Source organism: Delphinapterus leucas, chromosome 1, assembly GCF_059928025.1.
Source record: "Delphinapterus leucas isolate spDelLeu-1000000601 "Yukka" chromosome 1, BTC_Dleu_Yukka2, whole genome shotgun sequence".
Taxonomy (NCBI): Eukaryota; Metazoa; Chordata; class Mammalia; order Artiodactyla; family Monodontidae; genus Delphinapterus; species Delphinapterus leucas.
The window spans coordinates 180,137,607-180,142,765 of NC_143129.1; the positions used below are offsets into that span (position 1 = coordinate 180,137,607).

General features: G+C 44.4%; 1 pseudogene; it reads left to right on the forward strand.

The window, feature by feature from the left end:
• The first annotated feature begins 360 nt into the window (after positions 1-360).
• Positions 361-1,569, forward strand: LOC111187061 (mevalonate kinase pseudogene; annotated as a pseudogene).
• The last annotated feature ends 3,590 nt before the right edge of the window (positions 1,570-5,159 follow it).

Sequence of the window (5,159 nt, forward strand, 5' to 3'; positions counted from 1 at the left end):
GTCAATGCTGAAAAGCTGAAAGCTTTTCCTCTAAGATCAGGAACAAGAAGACAAGGATGCCCACTCTCACCACTTTTATTAAACCTAGTATTGGAAGTCCTAGCCACAGCAATTAGGTATGAAAAAGAAATAAAAGGCATACAAATTGGAAAGGAAGAAGTAAAACTGTCACTATTTGCAGAAGATGTGATACTACATATAGAAAACCCCAAAGGTTTTACAAAAAACAATGAACTATCAGAAAGAGAAATTAAGAAAACAACCCCAGTCTTACCCCCCACTGCCCACGAGCTTGGGGATGGAGTCCTGGAGTAACTCGGGCTCAGGACCAGAGGGCCTGTGGCGACAGGACTCCCAGGAGCCATGTTGTCAGAAGTCCGCTAGTGTCTGCTCCAGGGAAAGTCATCCTTCATGGAGAGCATGCTGTGGTCCATGGCAAGGTAGCACTGGCTGTGGCCTTGAACTTGAGAACATTCCTCTGGCTTCAGCCCCACAGCAATGGGAAAGTGGGCCTCAACTTACCCAACATTGGCAGCAAGTGGGCCTGGGATGTGGCCAAGCTTCAGATGCTGGACACCAGCTTTCTGAAGCAAGGTGATGTCCCAGCACTCACCCCGGAGCAAGTGGAGAAGCTGAAGGAGATGGCGGGCTTCCCCAAGGACTGTGCCGACCATGAACACCTGGCTGTGCTGTCCTTTCTTTACTTGTACCTGTCCATCTGCCAGAGTCAGAGAGCCCTGCCCAGCCTGGATGTCACCGTGTGGTCGCAGCTGCCCACTGGGGCCAGCCTCGGCTCCAGTGCCACCTACTCCGTGTGTTTGGCGGCTGCCCTCCTGACAGCATGCAAGGAGATCCCAAACCCGCTGAAGGATGGCGAGGCCGCCAGCAGGTGGACCGAGGAGAACTTGGAACTAATTAACAAGTGGGCCTTCCAGCGGGGGAGGGTGATTCATGGGAACCCCTCCGGAGTGGACAACACTGGGGAGGAGTGCTCCGATACCAGCAAGGGAAGGAGTGCTCCGATACCAGCAAGGGAAGATTTCATCCTTAAAGAGGCCGCCAGCTCTGAAGATCCTGCTGATCAACACCAGAGTCCCTCAGAGCACCAAGGCCCTGGTGGCCGGCATCAGGAGCAGGCTGCTGAAGTTCCCAGAGATCATGGCTCCCTTCCTGACCTCCATGGACGCCATTTCCCTGGAATGCTAGCGGGTGCTGGGGGAGATGGCAGTGGCCCCGGCCCCAGAGCACTACCTCGTGCTGGAGGAGCTCATTGACATGAACCAGCACCATCTGAATGCCCTCGGTGTGGGCCATTCCTCGCTGGACCGGCTGTGCCAGGTGACCATGGCCCACGGACTGCACAGCAAGCTCACTGGCGCAGGTGGCAGGGGCTGTGGCATCACGCTTCTCAGGCCATATCTGGAGCATCCAGAGGTGGAGGCCATGAAGCAGGTGCTGACCAGCTGTGGGTTTGACTGCTGGGAAAACAGCATCGGTGCCCCTGGTGTCTCCATCCACATGGCCGCCTCCCTGGATGCCCCTGTCTGGCAAGCCCTGGATGGCCTCTGAGATGAAACCACCCCACCACGAAGCCCCTTCTCAGATTATTCTGGGCACTGGAGTTGGCCTCTGTGCCGGCCAGTGGGCACCCAGCTCCTGATGTTGACTGGGAGGCCCCCAGCCCCTCTGTGATGCCCCTCCCACTGGCCATGCCCCCAGTCCCTGGAGTGAGTCAGGCGGCCCAGAAGCTATGTCTGTGTTCTACAACATTCTCTTGAGCCAGCGGGCAGTGGGGCCATGTGGAGTCCTCTGAGACTCAAGGGCCTCTTTCTTGTCCTCCCTGAAGTGCCCACAGACCCACAAATTCCCTGGCAGAGCTGCTTGGATCCCAGACGCAGGGGTCTGGTTCCCAGAGCAGCAGACCTTCTCCCTCCCTCCACCTCTGCTCACCTCCCCCAGGAAGCCTTCCCAGGCTGTTCTCTCCAGCTAGACTGTGGGTACCCCTAGGGGGTGTCTGGGTGGTGGTCTTTGTCTTCTACCCTGCAGCCCAAGGGTTGGCCTACATCTAGAAGGGTGGATGTGCAGTTTCTTCCGGTCTGAACCCAAGGGGTTTGCAGAAAAGATGGCAAAGGGGGAATAAAAATATCTTGAGTTAAAAAAAAGATAAGAAAAGAAAAGAAAACAACCCCATTTACAATTGCATCAAAAATAATAAAATACCTAGGTATAAATCTAACCATGTACTCTGAAAACTGTAAGACACTGGGGAAATAAATAGAAAACAACACAAATAAATGAAAAGATGCACTGTGCTCAAGGATTTAAATAATCAGTATTGTTAAAATGTCCATTGTATCCAAAGCAATCTACAGATTCAAGAAATCCCTATCAAAATACCAATGGCATTTTTCACAGAACTACAAAAAATAATTCTAAAATTGGTATAGAACCATGAAAGACCCTGAATAGCCAAAGCAATCTTGAAAAGGAACAAAGCTGGAGATATCATGCTCCCAGACATAAAATTATACTACAAAGTTAAAGTAATCAAAACAGTATGGTACTGACACTAAAATAGACACATAGATGGAACTTCCATCGAACAGAGAGTCCAGAAATAAACCTATGTTCATATGGTCAATTAATCAATGACAAAGGAAGCAAGAATACACAATGAGGAAAAGACAGTCTATTCAATAAATGCTGTTGGGAAAATTAGACAACTATATGCAAAAGAATGAAACTAGACCATCTTCTTATGCCATATACAAAACTAAATTCAAAATGGATTAAAGACTTAAATGTAAGGCCTGAAACCGTAAAACTCCTTGAAGAAAACAAGTAACCTTGTAAAACAGGGTTTTGTTTTGACATCAGTCTTAGCAATACTTTTGTGGATATGTCTCCTCAGGAAAGGACAACAAAAGCAAAATAAACAAGGGGGACTACATTAAACTAGAAAGCTTTTTCACAGTGGGAAAAAAACACCAATCAAATGAAAAGGCAACATACCAAATGGGAGAAGATACAAACTATATCTGCAAACTGTACATCCACTAAGGGATTGATATGCAAAATATATAAAGAACTCATACAACTCAATAGCAAAAAACCCCAAACAATCCAATTAAAAAGTGGGCAGAAGATCTGAATAGGCATTTTCCCAAAGAAGACATACAGAGGTCCAAAAGTTATGTAAAAAGTTGCTCAACATCACTAATCATCAGGGAAATACAAGTCAAAGCCACAGTGAGATATCACCTCACACCTGTTAGAATGGCTATTATCAAAAAGACAAGAAGCAACAAGTGTTGGTGAGGATGTGGAGAAAAGGGAACCCTCATGGCTGGTTGGTGGGAATGTAAATTGGTGCAGCCACTATGGAAAATATTATAGAGGTTCTTCAAGAAATTAAAACTAGAACTACAATATAATCCAGCAATTTCACCTCTGGGTATTTATCCAAAGAAAACAAAAACACTAATTCAAAAAGATATTTGTACCCCTATGATCATTGCAGCACTATTTTCAATAAGCACGATATGGAAGCAACCTACATGTCCATCAATAGATGAATAGATAAAGAAGATATGGTGTATATATGCAATGGAATACTATTCAGCTATAAAAAGAATGAAATCTTCTCACTTACACTAACATGGATGGTCCTGGAGTGTATTACGCTAAGCAAAATAAGTCAGACAGAGAAAAATAAATACCACTGGATTTCATTTATATGTGGAATCTAAAAAAGAAAACAAAACAGAAACAGTCTCACAGATACAGAGAACAAATTGGTGGTTGCTGGGGTGGGTGGGGGAGGGAACAGATGAAATAGGCAAAGGGGACTAAGAGATACAAATTTCTAGCTATAAAATAATGTACACATAGAAAATATAAATAATATTGTAACAACTTTATATGGTGACGGACTTCATAATATATAAAAATACCAAATTACTACTTATACCTGAAACTAATATAATTTGTATGTTAATTATAACTCAATAATTCAATAAATGAATGCGAAAAAGAAGACTTAGCCAAGAAAAAAGACAGCGGCTGATATTCCAACAGAATTACAGTTGTGCAAAGTCAGGAGACAGTAAAGTATATTCAGGAAATTGTCAGTGACTTTCAGGAATTTGGGCATGAGTGAAGGGAGAAGACAGTGCAAGGTGAGCAACTCATCTGGTTTGCCTGAGACTTTCAGAATTTTAAAACTGAAAGCCTCACATCCTGTGAAGTCCCTCAGTCCTAAGAAACCAGGACAGTTGCTTTCCCCAGGCAGGCCAGAAGGGAGCACCGAATGGTATTAGTGAAGTAGAAATTGCTGAGTGGAGGCTACACAGTCGTGAACCATGTAAGCCATTCTTGGGCAGTTTTGACTTTATCCCCAGGACAAATACGGAGTCAATGAAGGATCTTAGGCAGGGCTAGAGATTTGATTATTTAACAGCAAACTGGGGTTGAGCCAGAGCTGAAATGAGAACTAACTCCATGTGCTTGGGGCACAATAGTCTCTTCACTTCTCTACCAGTGTTCAGAGAAGCTTTTCGACATCATGAGATGTTTGCAGACATGGAACTAGACGCCTACTTGCATTTCCAGTTGACACAGAGCCCAGAACCCTGGGGAAGAAACCATGAATCTAATCTACAACTCCCTCTCTACTACATACTGACACACTCCTGTATTTTAAAAAAAGGAAGAGAAGAGAACCCAGCAAAGACCATCCTTGACCCAATGTCCCCTCCAGCCACTATCCTATTTATCTACTCTCTTTTATGGAAAAACTGCTCTGAGAGTTGTTCATTCCTGTTCTCTCCAAATCCTCACCTTCCATTCTCTTTTGAATGTATGAGAATCAGTCTTTTACCCTGAAACTAACCTGTTACATTAAAAATGTTCATCCCAAGGTCACCACAAGTTCCACACTGTCAAACCCAATGGTTAACAATCCACATTTCACTCAACTCTCAACATCACTTAATACAGTTGAGGACTTCCTCCTTTTACAATTTTCTCCATAAAGTTTTATGGTTTTCCATGTAGATGTCTTATAATATCTTTGGCTATATTTATTCCTAGGTGTTGAATAGTTTATGCTACTTTAAAGGCACACTTTAAAGGAATTTTAAATTTTTATCTTATATTTG